This window comes from Dipodomys spectabilis, unplaced genomic scaffold (assembly GCF_019054845.1).
Source record: "Dipodomys spectabilis isolate Male_0828 unplaced genomic scaffold, ASM1905484v1 ptg000514l, whole genome shotgun sequence".
NCBI lineage: Eukaryota > Metazoa > Chordata > Mammalia > Rodentia > Heteromyidae > Dipodomys > Dipodomys spectabilis.
In genome coordinates, this window is record NW_024871191.1 from 1,289,709 (window position 1) to 1,310,026 (window position 20,318).

A 20,318-nucleotide genomic window follows, 5' to 3' on the forward strand; every position below is an offset into this window, starting at 1 on the left:
CATGCAAATTCCATATTTTCTCGCTATGAAGTTATCTCTGAAACACATGTTACCTCATGTCCAAAGATATACTTGTGCTATTTCAGTGAAGCCAGAAAATATTCATTTTACCTAGAGCAGCACCATGGATTGTTACTGGAAGTAAGTGGAAGGAACTGTTATTGCAAGTGGAAACTGATTCCAAGAGAGAAATTGAACATAGAAAAATGACAAATTTCAAGGTAATTTGTGCTGTCCTTTTTACGGTACAAGAAAAGAATCCAAGGCCTGAAAGAAACTCTGTCCCTGACTTTTTCAAGTTTGTCCTTTACTTATATAAAACTTGTCTGTAAACTTCTAGTTGAGAGTATAACAAAAGTTAACAATATGCCATTTGAAGGCCAGCATAGAATAAAAGGCAATAACTTTGTTTTAAAAGTGTTCTCCTACAAAGAAACAAAGATATGGGGGTTTTAAAGAGACTTATGCACAGATATTTCACTCCTGAGATGATTCTCCTGTTGCAGGAGTCAGTTACCCAATTCTTTAATCTGGTCCTGAGTTCTCCATAACAATAAGGATTCCAAAAAGCAGGATCCAGTGAGTACGATCAGCAAAAGGAGCCTCTTCTCAAACCAATGCTCTAAGTATAGTCACAAAGAAACAGGTGGTTTTTTTCATTTGCTTGTTTGTTTGTTTAGTTTGTGCTGGTTTTGGGGCTTGAACCCAGAGGGTGGAACCTGTCCCAGTACAGTTGTCTTTCCTGCCCACCTGCCCCAAAAGCTAGTACTCTATTGCTTGAGCCTAAACTCCACTTCTGGCTTTTTTAGTGTTTAATTACAGATAAGAGTTAGACAGACTCTCCTGCCTGGGTTGGCTTTGAACTGAGATAGTAATAAATCCAAGTGACTTCAACTGTACGGACTTCTCTTTTTTTAATTTTTATTTATTTTTTATTGTGAAAATACTGTACAGAGGGGTTACAATTACATGGGCAAGATAATGAGTACATTTCTTATCAAGCATTGTAGCCTCCTCCTTTGTTTCCCCTTGGATTTCTCTTTTGAACCAAGAAATATTAGATGAAATTTATTATAAATCTAATATTTGACAATTTTTAAAAGAAGAGAATATGTCCAGCAAAGAAACCATAACTTAAATAACTCAACAAATGTAGGTGCACTGAATCATTTTGGAATAATTTTTTTCTAATTGGGAAGATTACTATTGACTTTGTCGTTCCTTTTGGGGAAAATTAAAGTCATATTTGCCCTTTTTTGTTGGTCATGGGTCTTTAACTCTGACACTGGACCCTCTCCCTCAATTCTTCAGCTCAAGTTGAGCACTCTGCCACTTTTGTTACAGTACCACTTCTGGGTTTCATGTGGTTAATTAAAGATCATGGACCTTCCTGACCAGGCTGGTTTTGAACCACAATCCTGTGGTCTCAATTTTCTGAGTAGCTAGGATAACAGGTGTGAGCCACCAGCATCTGTCTTATATTTGCATTTATGTGCACTTATTGACACTATGAAGACAAAGAATGGAAATTTGAATCAAATGATGACATTGCAACTTTTTAGAAAAATCGAGGTAGCAATAAATTTATCCCCCTTTTTCATGTTGTTACATTAATGGTTCATGTGTTATGGGACTCTTACATTAGCATCTTCTTCTGTCTGCATTTGTCGACTAAGTATCAGAAATTGTTCATAGAGAAATATAAAAGACTGAGACTTTTAGAAAGCAAAGGAGTTCAGGTATGAAAGTACAGCATAGAAGGATATACAACTTATCACACAGAGATAAAGAATTAGCCTAATTACTAGAATGCTAAAGGCAATGAGGAATAAGCCGAGTTGATGACTAGATCTTTAATAACCAGAAATGGTTCCCTAGAACATTTTGTGGTATAACTTAGTTATTACCATTTATTCCTTCCATCTGGAGTTATTCCTTCTCTTCTGTAAAAACTATAATTAGCCTCTGCCTTTTTGGTGCCATGATTTATCAAAAAGATTCCCAAATCTCACTTATACTATCCTTCTGATTGTGATTAGCAGTGACCACTCAAAAACCTGGAATCTTTGAATTTCCAGAATTAATCTTCACCAGACATCTAAGCACATTCCTGGCATTAATTGCCGTGACTTAATGAAAAAAAGTTTTTGTTTTTTTTCCAATATTGTATACTAATATAGGTAAAGTACATGAATTAGGGACTATTGTCAGGTATGAGTATGAAGGAGCAATTATATATTCCAAGTATGAGTTGTTTATTTTCCATTTACTAACTAAATATTTGTTGTTGTTGTTGTTGTTGTTTTGCCAGTCCTGGAGCTTCAACTCAGGGATAGGGAATTATTCCTCAGCTATTTTTGTTGTTGTTGTTCAAGGCTAACCCTCTACCACTTTGAGACACAGCACTATTTCCAGTGATTCTTTTTCTGTTTATGTGGTTCTGAAGAATTGAACCGAAGTTTTCATGCATGCTAATTAATCACCGTACTGTGAAGCCACATTCCCAGAGCCCTAAATGACTTTCTTAAGATGGCATTACTTTTTCATTCCGTAACTACGTATCATAATTTTAGCCAGAAATTTTTGCTAGAAAAGGACATTGAACACAATACTGAGTCCAGTAAGTCTAGATGGACAATGAATAACCGTCACGGTCTAGCCAGAGCACAGAGGGGCTTACCTCATGGAGCTGGAACAACAGACTGAGCAAGACAACTCCTGACCCACAGCCCACCTCCAGAATGAAAGGGCCACATTGGTTCCAGCCACATGGGGATGCTGGGCCACCTCCTCTAGCACCCATTAAATAAGTTCTTCAGAGAGAGAGAGAGAGAGTCAGAATTACACTTAAGCCAAGTGCTGGTACCTAAATACACAGGGGGCTGAGATATGAGGACCATGGTTTATAGGCAGCCTGGGCAGGAAAATCTGTGAGACTCTTACCTCCAAAGAATCACCAGAAAACCAGAAGTGGTGCTGTGACTCAAATGGTAGAGCGCTAGCCTTGAGCTGAGGAGCTTGGGGACAGTGCCCAGGCCCAGAGTTCAAACCCTACGACTGACAAAAAGTGGACTTAGCACCACAAGAAGTGGACTGAATAGCACCCATTGTCCTAGGGAGCATGGCAGAAAAGTCAGGCTGAGCTTCCTGTCAGCTCTCTTATTTTATTTATTGTTTTTTTTATTATGAAGGTGATATTCCAAGGGGTGGGTTACAGTTACATGAGTAAAAGTACTTTTTTTTTTACCGTGTTACCACTTCCTCATTTTTTCCTGCTTCCCCCAACCCTTATATCCCCTTTCCCCAAACTTGTAAAGTTCATTTCTAACATAGTGCTTAGTGTATATCACTGTTGCTTTGGTTAATCTTTGTCCGACTATTTCTGTGATTTCCCTTCCCTTCCCCAAATCAGATAAACTTATGTATAAGACAAAAGGTACAGAAATCAAAAACAATGACTACAGGGAATAATCCAAAGAGGAAAAAGTAAATCGAAATAACTAAAAGCAGTTCACTATACAATCATCTTGTATCCATTTCTTGGAGCTCATTTCAATAAGCATCATTTTCTATGGTGACATGCATATAGCTATTGAGCTGTTGTGACCTTTTATAGGAATATCCTAAACATATTCTAGTTTTTTTAAATGAGTGAAAACATGTATCCTATAATTCTTTGGATGTGGCTTGTTTGATGTATCATGTTTTCCAAGTCTTTCCATTTCCTTACAAATGGGGCAATGTCATTCTTTCTGATGGAAGCATAGAATTTTGTTGTGAATATATATGACATTTTCTTGATCGATTCATCTACTGAGGGGCATCTGTGTTGGTTCCATATCTTAGCTATGGTAAACACTGCTACAATTGACATAGTTGTGATGGTAACTTTAGTGTGACCTTGTCTGTGGTCATTTGGGTAATTGTCCAGGAGTGGGATTGCTGGGTTATAGGGAGATCTTCTGAGGAACCTGTATACTTCTTTGTGGAGTATTTGAACAAGTTTACTTTTCAACCCATTTTGTAGTAACATTCCTGTTTGGCTATATTCCCACCAGACCAGCCTCTGTTATTGTTAGTTTTCTTCATAATGGTCATCAAACTGGGGGGAGGTGGAATCTCAATGTTGCTTTTATTTGTATTTCTATGGCCAGAAATGTTGCATATTTCTTCATGTTTCAATTGGCCATTCATATTTCTTCTTCAGAGAGGTCTCTCTTTAAATCTTTAGCCCACTTATTAAGAGGGTTGTTTCTTTGAAGATTTGTTTTTGGGGGGAGTTAACTGCTAGGGCTCTAAATATATTTGAGATGTAAGGCCATTGCCTGTTGCAGAGCAAGTAACGAACTTCTCCCAATCTGTGTGCTTTCTATTTATCTTTCTATCTATGTAAGTTCTCTTCTTAGATTTGGTATGGGTCTGTCAATTCTGTTAATTTATTGAAACAACCAATTCTGTTTTGTTGATCTTTTTATGTTTTAGTTTGTCTTTATTTAGTTATTTCTGATTTTTTTTTATTTGTTTCTGTCTTCTGCTTTGGGTTTGGCCTTGTTCCTGTTTTCAAGAATTTTCAGGTATATAATTAAAATACAGACTTCAGATTTCCCCAATTGCTTGATGTAGGCACTTAGAGCTATAAATTTTCCTCTAACTACTGCATTTACTGTTTCTCAGAGGAGTTGGTATATTGTGTGTTCAATTTGTTAAATTTCAGAAACTTTCAGATTTTCATTCTAATGTATTCAGTTCCTCACTGGTCATCCAGCAATGTGTTGTTCAGTCTTCATGGGTTTGGGAACTTTTTTTGCTTTAGCTTTATTAATTCTAAGTTTATTCTGTTGTGGTCTGACAAGATATGGGAATTCAAATAATTTTTCTTTCAATTTGGATAGAATTTCTATGTGATATAGGATATGTTCTATTTTGGAGACTCTTTCATGAGCTGCTGCGAAGAATGTGTATACTGATGCTGAATGTATATTCTGTAGATGTCTGTTAGGGCTAGGCGTTCAATGTAGTTATTTAGGTCTTCAGTTTCTTGGTTGAAGTTTTCCTGGATGACCTATCCATGCATTTCAATGATGTGTTGAGAAATGTTTTTAGGTTAAGTAATATTTGGTTGATGAAGTGGGGTGCTCCAGGCATTGATACTTAGACTTGATATATCCACCTAATGGAGATGTGCCTTTATCAATATATAATTTCTCTTCCTAGTAATTTTATTTTGAATTTTATTTTATGTTAGTAATTCTACTGTGGCCTGTTGATGGTGTTCATTTGCTTGAAAATTTTCCTTCCAGCCTTTCAGTTTGAGTATGTGATTGTTTTTGTCAATAAAATGTGTCTCTTGTGGATATTACATGCATGTGTCTTGTTTTATTATACTACTATTTAGTTTGTTTTCTAATTAGAAAGTTAAGTATATTGATATTGAGAGTTAAGTCTGTGAAATATCTCATAAGTCCTGCTATGTTATTGACCTGCTATTAGGCTCTGTGTCTCATCTACTCTTAATATATTTACCTTGTTCACTGGTAGGGAGCATTTTATATAACCAGTTCCTTTTCTTCATGATCTTCTCTATGTAGGATATATTTGATTAACTTCTATCCTGCTGATTTGGTGGAGATACATTGTTTCAAGATTTCTTTGTCATGAAATATTTTTATATATCCTTTTAATGTAAAGGAGAGTTTGGCTTTGGACCATATTCACGGTTGGTAGTTGTTTGCCTTTAATGTTTGTCATATATCATGTGAGGCTCCCCTTTTTACCATATCAGCTAAGAAATTTGTATTTATTCTGACTGTATATCCTTTATATAATCAGTCTTTTCTCCTGACAGACTTAAGAATCCTTTCATTGATGTCTAGTGATCCTCTAATGGATTATGATGTGATGGTGGTTTGTTCTGTTCTGGTATACTCTATTTGGTGTTCTAATGGCTTCTCTTATCTGAATGAGCCTCTCTGATTTCCTTGTCTTACAATTGGTTATTGTTTTAGGGCTTCTATCTCTTTATTAAAGCTTCATTTTAGATCTTGTATGGATCTTCTTTACATTTTATTTGGTGGGGGCTGGGGAGGTATGTGTTTTACCTGTGTCTTCTCTCATATCTTTTAACTAGGCATCCATTTTTCCCTTGGACTCTCTTGCCTTCTCAGAATTTATTTTTCTTTGTGTTTGGAGTCTCCATGAATTATTTTACTGATCTTTGCTTGGTCTCATCTTGTTCACAAATTTCCTTGTAGAGGTTTTTTATCTTTTCATTAATCACATTTTTCAGCAGTATTTGTAATGTATTTTGAAAAACATCTTCTAGATAATTGATTGTTCTAATGCCCGTTCATTTACTGTGTGAATTATATTACCTTGGCATGACTTTTCTCATAGTTTTCTGATTTGTTCTGTCCATTTGAACTATTTCTTGGGTTTCATTTGGGGGATCTATGATCTTAATAGGTGACTATATATGTTCTTGGATGATTTGTCAGGTGTTGCTTTGGTCTTCGGTTGTGATTTGTTTTTCTGGAATTAGGTTTTTTTCTAGACCATTAAGTGTAGGAGAAGAGATCAGTTGTGAGAGATGTTGTCAAATTAATACTTGTGGTTCCAACGACAGTTCCGACTATCCAGTGGTAAGGTGAATTGTCTCTGTGTTTATATGTGACTGTCTCTCTGTTCATGATTTTTTCCCAAGTGACACTTTCATTTCCACACTGCAATTGTGTTTTTGAATATGTTGGCCAACACAGTCACAGCATTCACCTTCCTGGCTGGGTAACTTTTCATAGATTTCTGTTTTCTTGTGAAGACAGTATAAAATATTCTTTTGAATTGTATATCTATATATAATTATACCTAACTTGGTGTGACACTCTAGAAGTGGAGTACCTTCTAGGACTCTAAATCTCTGTTTCATTAGAGAAATCTAGGGTAATTTTCTGTTGTTATTCTTCCACTGTTTTTCCTCTTCCTCTGATTCATTTATTATATTGTGGATTTTTTTCACATAATTTAGGATTTGTGATGGTTGTATCAAGTTATTTTTGTTTTTCTGTTTGTGTTACCTTTACATAGTGATTACAGGCTTGTATGAAGAGACAGTAATAATATGAAATGTGAAGAGCTTAAAGCTTAAAGAGGCACAATGAAGGCCTAAGTAACTCCATTACAGGCTAGCAACCATCTTGTGAGGTATGAATTATGAAAATAACCATGGGTTGGACCCAGAAATGTCACAAAAAGAAAAACAATTCCTGGACAACTGAGACATAAACAATCCTTTGAAAAGCCACAAGAATTTTCTCCAAATGCATTCACCAAACATTGGGTGGCCATGCAGGACATGGTGACCCAGTGGCCAGACACTTCCTGTCAATAACACCTCAATAATATTAGCCAATCACATATGTATAGCTTAGTTTATTAAAATGTTAATCAATCATGTAATTTCTCATGTAAAACTTCCATAAAGTTGTTTGATTAATACTATAAAAACTGTGCTGATTCTATGCTTGGGGTCTCTTTGTGTCATGGGTTACTGATTGCACAGAGCAGCAGGCTGGAGATTGCAAATAAAAGATGCCTTTGTTACTTGCATTGGTCGAGATCTCTGGTGGTCTTTGGGGGGTCTTGAGTCTAGGTAAAACAAATGTAAGTTATTACATTGAAAGAAAGAGTGCAGACATTTTAACCCATTTGCTACAATTAAATTAATATAAAGCAAAGCTAATTAACTCTTACTTACTCTTCAGAGGATGAGTATAATACTCTTGGATATCTTGGAGGAAAAGACTTTAGACTGATTACAACTGATACCTTTCACTGAAATTACTGGCTAAACATTCTCCTTCAGAAAGGCAAATGCTCCATTTTTTTCATATTAGTATTATAAAATCATAACATCTGCATGTTGAATTGTTCTCCTCTGCTACTTTCAATACCATTCTTCATCTATTAGGTATCTAGGGCTTGGAATGACCCGTTTCTTAAAATACCTATATTGGTTATATTGTGATATAAATCTCAGTAATATTAATATGAATTTCTCTCTGAGTCTCATCATGAGCTACATTCATATGTAATTTATTCAGTCCCAAGCAAGAAACCTATTTTATTCTTTTCTATTCTTTAAACAATAAATCTATTATCTTTAGAAATACATTCTAAAGAAAATATGTTCTTTTATATTGTTCCAGTAAACATCATTTATTTCTAGTACTTTTACTGAAATAAATATAAAGTATGGAACATGGAGACAATCCCTCCCTTATCACTTTAAAGTATATCCTTGGGGACTATTTTATATATATAAATAAAAAAGTGCAATGCACATGTTTATACATGAATCATCTAATGGTTATGTCAATTAGACACAAGAACTATCATACCACATCAAGTCTCAATTTACTTAAAGGCACCAACATATTAGTGTTCATGAATATCACTCATCTTTATAAAATGACAAGTCACAACAAAGTTTATATTTCAAATTTAAAAAATAAAAATTACACCCAGATTTGATGTGAATATCCTGTTTCCATGAAAACAGTTAATCAGCAAACAGGGAAACAAAAAATAAGGGCTTGTCATATAGAAAGAAAGATGTAAAAGCATACTGTCTTATTTTAAGATGTTACATACATGCAAATGGTGTCATTTATTCAAAGATACTACAAAAATTCATGAGCGGATTTGTGATCAGAAGTGAGAGGTAAGCAAAGAAACTGAAAAACTGTATTTGTAAATAGTGCTTTCAATATATGATTACGTTTTCAATAAATACGCCTATAGATGATGATTTTGTATCTGTAACACATATCCAGTATTCTACATTTTAGACATACCCCCATTCTCGTACCTCAGTTCTTGATCAATATTCTTCTACTTTCATGATGTCAATTGCTATTATAGTAACAAGGTGGGTGTTCTCTTGGTTTCTACATCCAATAAATTTTAGTATTTTGCAACGGTGTATAAACTCATGGAGTTAGACTGGGATGTGAAGTTTCAGGATACTCTATTCAGGGTATTAATTGGCCTGAAGCAGGCAGGAACCTATTGTGAATACACAGACACTCAGTATACTAAGAATTAGGGACTTGATCTCAGGGAAAGATAAAGGTCTAGGAAAGATCTTGAAGCTGAGATAAAGCAATGCAGCAAACATCAATCAACTATCATTACAAGGGAATGGAACATATCTTTGATGTGTCTGGGTGGCAGTGGTGTGTGTGTGTGTGTGTGTGCTTGTTTGTGTGTGTGTGTGTTTGTGTGTGTGCGTGTGTATGTGTGTGTGCAGAGAATTTTAGTGTGGCTTCTATATTTACAGTCCATAGAGCATTAATTTTTAAGGTGAAGGTGCCATTACCAGAGCTCTGATACCATTGTCATCACTTTTTACTGCAAAAAAAAAAAAAAAAAAAAACACTTGCTTAATCTCTAATTAAAAAGGGAAAAATAAACTAACATCTTACATGATAGTTTTGAAAATTAATTGACAAATTGAAGGCCAAAGGGAGAAATTGGAGATTAATATAATCTTTTTCCTCACTTCTGATTATTAAACTGTAATAGCTGTGATTTTCAGGAATCTCCTGTAATGTACTTACTGCTTAATTACTAATATTTTTAATAATATGAAACATATGATAGAGAAATAGATCAGCCAGCAAGCACAAAGACCTAGTGATAAGATCGAGCTTTTGAGCAGGGTTGCCACATCTTTTACTAAAACAATTCCTTCATATGAATTTCAAAGTTTATGGCTTTTCCTGTGTGATTAAAAGTAAGAAAATACTGTAGAAACAAAAATTCCTGTTCAGCCAAGTAGAAAGTGCTCATGTTCTCATCCTCATGGTGCAAATTTCCATTCCATAAAGACTCTTTGTTAGAGTGCTTTCATTTAATATACTTCACCACATCATATTTCCCTGTTGGAGACAGGAAAAAAAGATAAATTTGTTTGAATATTATCTTACGTAAGTTAGTGTGTACCGGCATGATTTGTATAATTACAGAAGTTTGTAATAAATATAAGTAGGGATCATGTCACAACTATAAAATATAATTAAAATCACATAAGACTAGAAGTTACAGAATTTTGTGCATGAAAACACACATTAGATTAGTTGCAGAATTTCTATTTTGAGACAGACTTTATATTAAAGTATAAAGCACTTTACTAAGGGTTGAAACATTTTATTGAAAAAAATATATTTCTTAGAGATATTTTTGCTTCATATTTTAAGAAGAAAAATGGTCCCAAAGTAATTATTTTCAAAAAATTATTTTCCTGTTTCCATGTGATTAACCTCCAAATTAGAAATCCAGATATTTAATTTAATTTAAATTAACCAAAAATATTTATTGAGTATATGAACCTTCTGCTCTCTACATTCTTCACACTAACTTTACCAAATATGATGAGTCTGAAATAATCAGTCTCTTTGTGACCTGTGTTGATATTATTTACAATGTGAGCAAAATCTTTAAAAAGTGGTATTTAGTTTAGCTTAATTGCTCTGAAGAGACAATAAATGATATAATCAAAGGCTAAAAATGATAAGATTTAATTTTTAGAATTCAGGAAATGTTTTTTGACCACACTGGTTACTGGAACCTTTGCAACAACCTCATGAGATAATTTATATTGATGAAGCAAAAATCCCAGTGGTTAGACATTTACGAATACAAAAATTGTGTCATTCTGAATATGTAGAGCTACGTATCAAACATAGAAATTTTAGCTTTTAAATACTTGAATATGCTAATACATTTAATTCCAGGTTAAATACTTGTTCTGAAAGGAGATAAAATTGCATTTATTTTGAAAAGTAAACCTAAGTATTCATTTGAATGAAAGACAATGTTTAAACATCACTCCTTAAAGAAACAAGATGTACAGTTAGTTGTTTTTCATGCCAATTATGTTCTCTAAAATAACTAGATTAGTAAACCTAAATCATTGCTTCATAGAGAAATAGAAATTTAGTTTCCTAAAATTCATGACTATAACTTTTTCTCAATTACTAAAAAAGTATTTTATGATTTTTTCATGGAATCTTATTTGATATATTATTATTCATTAAGTTAATAATTGAACAATAACAATATAAAATATGCATGAACAAAGTTTATCTAAAACAAGTATTTTATTCACAAGACATATCATGGCTCTCTTAAAAAATACTAGACGGCAGTGTGTTCTTTATTAATTTTTAGTTATTTTGTTAATGGTTATTAATTGTCAGAAGTGGCAATTCCATAATATGTTTAAAGCATTTGATTATACTCCCTCCCTCTATTTTCTTTTCATTACTTCTTCTTCCAAATATATTCTGCATTTCACATAAAATTACATCTTTACATATGCACATATAATCTAATTTGGAAACATAATTAAGCTAAACTGCAATTTAATTCAAGTTGTATAGTGAATTAACAGGATGAATAAAAACTTGAATATTTTTATTAACTTCTGAATTTAGCTATCATTATTATTATGGTTATGTTTAGGATCCCAGACAAAATTAGAATTAAGGTTAGTGAAATAGATTCAATACAGGATGACTCATTGCAACATGATACTCAGAAGACCCTTTGTTGAAAATGGACTTTACACCAAGGGGAGGGAGTAGCAAGGGAGGGGGGTAGTAGGAGAACAACAAAAGAAGGGTGTAACAGTCCTCAACAAGAAATATACCCATTACCTTACTCGTATAACTAATCTGTCTTTAAAGCATCTTTACAATAAAATAAAATTTAAAAAAAATAATAAAGATGGGCGTCAGTGGCTCATGCTTTTAATCCTAGCTACTCTTGATGCTGATGTCTGAGGATCGGAGTTCCAAGCAGCCCAGGCAGGAAAGTCTGTGAGTCTCATATCTCCAATAAACCACTAGAAAACCATAAGTGGCGCTGTGGCTTAAGTGGTAGAGCACTCGTCTTGATCTGAAGAGTGGAGGGACAGCGCCCAATGCCAGAATTTAGGCCCCATGACCGACCAAAAAAAAAAAAAGAAAGAAAAAAAAAGAAAAAGAAAACCTGACAGGAAATAGAAAAACACTTAAAAAATGTAGGCTCAAAATGCAAATAAAATTTAGACCTACACGCTGAGCATGAGAATACAAGTGCAATAGAGGCCTGCTATTAACATTATGATTCGGTTATATGTAGATTTAGGATTAGGCAAGGTGTTCCAGTTAGAGCTGCGGTTAACATGAGAAAAAGATGTAAGATATAAAAGGGTGCAAAACTGCACCATATTTTAAGAGGAATGAATGGCATCAAGTTTAGAATGAATAAAAACCAGTGTCTGTGTTATTTTAAACATTCAGACATAATTTGGCTTAAAGGGTGAATTACATTTTGTTCTCGTTAGGTTTAGGCAAGGATAAGCTTTAGTCTAAAATTTAGTTTTCCAATAAGAAGTAGAAACAAAAAAATGTGTGATTGAATAGAATCTAGACAATTTTCCTTACAGTAACTATTTGGTGTTAAGTCAGATTGTGATTAGGATTAGGTTTCTGGTTAAAGGGGGTTGAGAATAGGATAAATAAATTGGTTAAACTAGTTTCTCGTGCCTATTATCCTAGCTAGTCAGGAAGCTGATTTCTGAGGATCGCAGTTCAAAGCCTGCCATGGCAGAAAGTCCATGAGACATTTATCTCCAATTAACCACCAGAAAACCCAAAAGTGGTGCTGTGGCTCAAGTGGTAAAGTGCACACCTAGAGCTAAAGAACTGAGGGATCATGACCTAGAGTTCAGGGATCATGCCCAGGCCCAGAGTTCAAGCCCCACGTTGGACAAAAAGAAAAAGAAAATAAATGTGTTAAATATTAAGTAAATCTGAACTTATTTTAGGTTCTAGGAATTCAGGAAAAGCTTGGATATTGGAAGTATAATGTATTTCATAATATCAGGATTTGAGATCAAAGGATATAATGATTCCTGTTAAGGAAGAAGATAGATTCAGAGTTAAGAGTGAGAAAATCTATAGGGTTTAGGAAAACCTGCAATTTATTTCAAGAATTACAGGTGGAATTTCAGTAATGATGACACAAAACAAGCATTTTTCATAAATTTTAGAAGTGAGATACCGTTAGTGTCAAGGATATGGTTACGATTCTAGCCATGATTGGGTTTAGAGTGAAGGAGGAAAAAAATGAGAGTCAAATTGAAGGTAAATTTTAGAATAAGCCTGACAGGAATTAGAATGAATGTGAACTAGAGTATTGCTATTAATATTAGAATCTACTTGCATTTAGGGTTATGGTTATTCTCAATGTTCCAGTTAAGATTAAGTTTATGGTTAGAAAATGACTAAGATATTGGAAAAAAATTGAAACCTATTTTTGGAAGGCTTATTTGAATCAAGTTAGGATGAGTGAAAACTAGTGTACTTGTGTTAGTGTTAGTATTGCCATATAATTTGGATTAACATTAGGGTCAGTATGAAGAGTGTTATGAATAGGAAAGTTTTTGTATAATATTCAGTTTTCACTAACAAGTGGAAGCAAAAATATGAGATTGAACAGTAACTAGACCATTATCATTATATTTATTTCTCAGTGATCATTCTTATAATGATTAATGAGAGTTTTCCAGCCAGGTTTAGGTTGAGAGTTAGAGTTAATTAATGGACTAGATGGTAAGTAAATCTGATATTGTTTTAGGGCACAGGGGTTCAGGAAAAGGTGGGATCATTGGAAACTGCAGTATTTTTCCTAATAAGAGAATGTGAGGACAAATAATATAATGGTTCATATTAGGGAACAAGATAACTTCAGAGGAAGAGTCAGAAAATTTATGGGAATTAGGGCAAACTGAAACTCATTTCCAGAGTACAAACTGGAGTATTCATTAGAATGAATAAAAACAGAGTATTTTTCTTAAAATTAGAATTGGACTATCATTAGGGTGAAAGTTAGGTTTCAGTTCCAGCTGGAGTTAGTGTTAGCATTAGGGAAATGGAAAGTTTAGGGTCAAACTGAAAGTAAATCTTCGAATAACAAGTCTAACTAGAATTAGGATGAATGTGAAATAAGAAACTGCTAATAATATTAAGATTAGGGTATGGTTAGTGTGAGGGTTAGCCTCAATATTCCAGTTAGGTTAGGGTTACAAAAATGGCAAGATAATGAATAAAACTACAAACTATTTTTAGAGAGATGAGTTAAATCAAATTTAGGATGAATAAAAACTAATGTATTTTTATGACCTTTAGAATCCAAAGGCTATTAGTTCTAGGGCTAGGGTTGCTTTTCTAGTTCAGGTTAGACTTAGGCTTAGGGAAGGGTAAGCTTTAAGGTAAAACTGAGTTTTCTGCTAACACTTTCAAGTAAAATAAGTGTGAAATTTAACAAAAACTACAGAGTTTTCTTAAGTTTCCTATCCAGGGTTCAATAGGGTTAAATTTAGAGTTAGGTTTCTAGTAAGGTTTAGATATATAGTTAGGGTAAGGAACTAGAGTAGATTTTAAGTAAACCTGCAACTTCTTTTTGGAGATAGAGGAGTTCAGTAAAAGTTAAGATCAGTGGAAACTACGGAAGTTTTCATGATATGAAGATTTGAGGTTAATGATTCATAATAGGGAACGATTTCAGAGTCCAAGTCAGGGAATCTGTAGTATTTGGAGCAAAGTGCAAATCATTTCAAAGACAATGAGTATCTGTTAGGATATATTTTCCATTAATTTTAAGATTGGGTTACTATTATCATCAAGTTTACTCTTAGGGTTCTGTGCAAGATTTGAGTTAGGATTAGGGAAATGGAAGATTGAGAACTTGAGTGACTTACTTCCCCTGTGTATGTAAATGCACTATTCTAAGGCTTGAACTTTAAGATTGGGTTCTGCCCCTGAGCTTTTTGCTGTAGGCTAGCTTCTACCACTTGAACCATGAGTCCACTTCCAGCTTTCTTTGGCAGTGAATTGGAGATGAGAGAATCACAGATGTTCCTATCTAAGCTGACATTGAACTGACATCTCCAGATCTCTGCCTTCTAATTAAAGGTAGGATTAAAGGCATGAGCTACCAGTGCCCAGGAAAGTGCCCGAATTTTACTGATTGTTTGCACTTTTGTTAGAGATTAAGACTTGAATTCATTATCTGACAGCTTTGCTCACTAAGTAGCACTCTGCCACTTGAGCCATATCTCCAAAATGATTATTTTAAATACCTGAAAATCATTAAATTTTCTTCAGGTGATATGTATCATTAGTGTTGTTCTAAAACTTATCCTAACAAAAAAGACTTATAGACCCTGGAGTTGATCTGAGCAAATTCTCATTCTTTGCTTCTAATTGCATAACAGTTTAGGGACATGATTTTTTAATTATTATTTTAAGTAGGATAGAAATTATCATTAAATAAAGCATACAATATGCATACAATATACCTTGATCAATGCCAACCCTTTCAATATTCTCATCCATCCCTCTTCTTCCTTCACTCTTCTTAATATTGTAGGATGTTTATTGGATTCCTCTCTGCATTTTCCCCCTTTTCTCCTGTTCAATATTCTACCTTTTAACCCTTCACCCCTCATTTGACTACCCACTTCCATATGATCCAGCAACTCTACTCCAGGCATTTACTTGAAAGATCACAAACTAGGATATAGTAAAGGTTTCAGCCAGACCATTCTTATTGAATCTGCCCAGATAACCTTCAAGAGAAAAAATAATCAAGGAAATGTAGTACACACACACACACACAAACACAGGAAATTCTACTTAACCATCAGAAAGAATATTTTAACATTTGTAACTGTCATTTCTCATTTCATCTGCCTAGTATCCCACTGTTGTCGTACTGTCCCTGTACTGCAGTAACTGAAACATGCAAACTGATGTAAAAGATTTTCAGGGTTATGGGCTAGCCATAATTTCCTGAATATGAGTTCTCTGCTCATTCTCTTTGTCTATTCATGCATTTGAGTAGTGATTATACAGATACATTTTTACCATTTGCTACACAGAAAAGAGATGAACCACTTGTATGTATGTATGTATATATAGATAGATACATATATATACATATACACATACATATGTATACATACATATATATACATACATACATGGATATACATGGACATATGCACACATATGGATATATATTAAATACTTGAGTACATTTCATGTTTTCAAGAATTACAGAGCTAACAAAAATCACATGCATTTTCCTTTTCAATTCTTTCAAAACCTAAATAACTTTGTCTCTTTTGAATACCTAATTTTAAAGAGAATGTCATCATCTCTGATCTATCAGGCTCCTTGAAATTAGATGTTCAAATAGGCTAAAATTATTTAGGCTTTTTGGTGGAAGGGTTCTATTCAGGGGTTCCCTGCTTGCTAGACACACTCTGGTTGTATAGCATCAAGAAGCTCAACTACTTTTACCATACTTCTTGTCCATTTAATTACTTGAGTTCTTGAACTTTTTGCCCGGGTATGATCTTAGATTGACTGAGGCTTTGCTACCTATGCCTCCCACATAATTAGCTAGGATTACAGATGTGAAGCACTATGGAAAGCTCATTCATTGAGATGGCTGTCTTGGCAGTTTTTTCTCTGGCCTGGCCTCAGACCATGATCCTTGTCATCTCTGCTTCCCAATCAGCTGGAATTACATATGTGAGCTGCTATACTTGCTGTACATGACACCTTCTGTTTTATAAAAGAGGTTTTTAACTGAAAAAATATGTTATAGAGGGGTTATAGTTACATGAGCAAGGTAATGATTACATTTTCTATGAGACATTGTTACCTCCTCCTTTGTTTTTCCCCTACCTCCCACCTCCCACAACTACACTCCCCCTCTCCTCCCTTCCCTGCTTCCCTGACCATATTGTAAAGATTCTTTTTCAACATAGTGTCTTGTGCATCTCATTGTTACAACGGGTCAGCCTGCCTTATTTAAACATTTTGTTTTCTCCCTTGTCCTCCCCAAGCTAGAGAAACGATGTATACAAGATGCAGGGCACCAACATTAAAAACATTGAATAGAGGAGTTATACCTTGGTGGAGGAAAATACAAAAACAAAAACAAAAAAAAGTCACATGGTAAATTATAAACCCTATCTTGGGATTCACTTCGCTTAACATCATCTTATCTGGTGGTATGTACATAGCTTTTGAACTCTTATGCTTGTTGCAGATATACACTAGTTATTCCAAATAAGGTAAACCATAGGACCTATGTTTCTTTTGTCTGACTTACTTTACTTAATATAATTTTTTCCAAGACTCCACTTAGAGCTCCCCTATAACCCAGCAATCCCACTTTTGGGCATTTACCAAATGATAACACACAAGACCATACTAAGCTACCAGCACAACTATGTTTATTGCAGCATTTTTTACCATAGCTAAGATATGGAACCAACCCAGATGCCTCTCAGTAGATGAATGGATCAAGAAAATGTGATACACACATACACACACACACACAAACATACAAACACACACACACACTGGAATTCTATGCCTCCATCTGAGAGAATGAAATCGCCACATTTGCTAGGAAATGGAAAGAAGGGGAAACAATTTTATTAAGTGAAATAACCATAGGTCCCATGGTTAACCTCACTTTCAGTAAGTAGTACATGGTACCATATAACCTTATAAGAGAATGTTATGTGAAATGAACCCCAAGATAGGGACACAAATGATTTTTTTATTCCATGAGATTCTTATTTCTATATTATCCCCCAAATAAAATTTGAAGGGGAGCTGTGGTTGAAATACAGAGCGCCAACCTTGAGGGAAAAAGCTTAAGTGAGAAAATAAGGTCCTGAGTTTAAACCATAATATCAGCACTAAAAAAAGTGATTTCTTTTCCTTGAGGTTTTTATTAAATTGCTCAGAATATAATCAACGTTGTATTTATGTTTAGCATTACTATTAAAATCATGTTATAATTATTGATGTTATTTTCTTAAATTTTACTTACACATTAATATCCAATAATGATAAGAGATGATTACTGTTTCACAAGTTTTTATGTCATTTGAATATATGGATGAGAGGTGTATACAAGGAATTTGGGCTGAAAATATATGTTTGAAAGCTCTTCACATAAGTAAATGATGGCTGAAGAAGCTGTGGACAATTATGAAATAAACCAAAGAAACCAGCAAGGAAAGATAAGGTATGATTCTGGAAAGCACACAATATTGGAAGAAAAAAAAAACAAGGAAAATATGTAACTTTTGGTAAGAACGATTTAACCTAGCTACTCATTTGATTCCTTATTTCTAGTGGAAGGCATAACAGTTAACTTCAGTTTACAAACATAAACATGATTGACATTTAATATTAACTGGCCTCTGTCTCAAGTAAGCAAAAAGCCAGGTGCCAGGGGCTCATGGCTATAATCCTAGCTACTCAGAGGGCTGAGATCTCTAGATCCAAGTTCAAAGCCAGGTTGGAGAGGAAAGTTGGTGAGACTTTTCTGTTCAACTAACCACGAGAAAACTGCAAGTGGCACTATGGATCAAAGTGGCAACCCAATTTTGAGTAGTAAATTTCAGAGCAAGAACCCAGGCCCTGAGTTCAAGCTCTCTGAAATTATTCTTTTTTTTTTGGGGGGGGGTGGTCCAGTCATGGGGCCTGAACTCTGGGCCTGGGGGCTGTCCCTCAGCTCTTCAGCTCAAGGCTAGCGCTCTACCACTTGAGCCACAGCGCCACTTCTGGCTCTTTTCTTTTTGCTTTATGTGGTGCTGAGGAATCGAGCCCAGGGCCTCAGGCATGCAAGGCAAGGGCTCTACCACTGAACCATCTTCCCAATCCCTCTGAAATTATTCTTAAAATACTTGTTGTCAGGATTTCTTTAACTTTTTTAGAAGAATGTTTTAAACATAGGGATTTTTTTATTTCATGTTGTCAGCATTGATTTTTAGGATGTGCAGAGAAAAATTATTTATAGTCAGAAATGGTTTGTATTGCTGTGTATTACACATTGACTCTACACCCAAGGATCAGCTGGAAAGCAGATGGCCAAATCCTGGTTGTTGGCAATGAAGATGGATATGTATTTCTTTTAGGAAAGAAAAAACTTATGAATTGGTAGCCTTTATATATAACAACTTAATAGTAACAATAAAATTAATATTATTACTATTACTTTTTTGTCACTTTTGGGGCTTGAACTCTAGGTCTGGGCATTGTACCTCAACTCTTCAGCTCAAGACTAGCAATCTACCACTTAAGCAACAGTGCCACTTCACATTTTCAGAACCTTTAGTTGGATATAAAGGTCTCACAGACTTTCCTGCTCTGGCTGATTTGAATAGTTCTCAGTCTCCTTAGTAGCTTCGCCGGGCAGTGAAATTATTTTAAAAAGAAAAACCCACGATTATATACTTTAAAAAATCACAATCTGGCAAGTGTATCTATAACATTGTTGTATCAATTAACCATAGGCATCAATTATTTTTACATCTCACTATGTCCTTTCCAATGCTAGATAATATTTCATTAATTTATTTTAATTTTTCCTAACAAAGTTCATTTATGAATTCCCAACAGCACAATTTTCTAGTGAGTATGAAAATTCTTGAACATATTTATTTCAACAAACAGCATTTTGCACTTTTTTTTTTTAAATTTTGCCAGAGATGGGGCTTGAAATCAGGGCCTGTGCACTCTCCCTGAATTTCTTTTGCTCAAGGCTAGCACACTACCAATTGAGCCACAGCACCACTTCCAGTTTTTCTGCTTAAGTCATACTGAGGAATCAAATCAAGTGCTTCTTGCATGTAAGGCCAGCAATCTACCACTAAACATATTCCCAGTCACTGGGTCTTTTGTTGTTGTTGTTATTTTAAGATAGCATTTTACTATATGTCCGTCTGATTGCCTAAAACTTAGGCTGGACTCAAGCTAATTTCTAAATCAGTCTCCCAATTTCAGAAATTACAAACATTGACCACCATATTCAGCTCATGATTCTTTGTGAGAGAATACTCTTTTCAGATATAGAAAGAGTTATTCTGTCTTCCTTTGACTGGATGGTTTTTGCATTCAGCAATTTTCATCACATTTCTTGTCCTGGTATTTTTCCCCTTCTAGATCAATAGAAATATTTCAGGTTCTTAACTTGAAGCTGATCCCTACCATCCAACAACATCACATTCTTGTGAATAGCACCAGCTGGCCTCATGAGCATAGCAGCCAGCTGAAGTTCAGCTATCTGATGGCCTTGGGCTCCCAACAATGTAATTATTTCTGTGCACAGCCTGAAAACTTTCATAGGTAATTTTGATTTATTCCATTCTGTTCTCAGCTACTTGCAATTCTCAGCTTTGT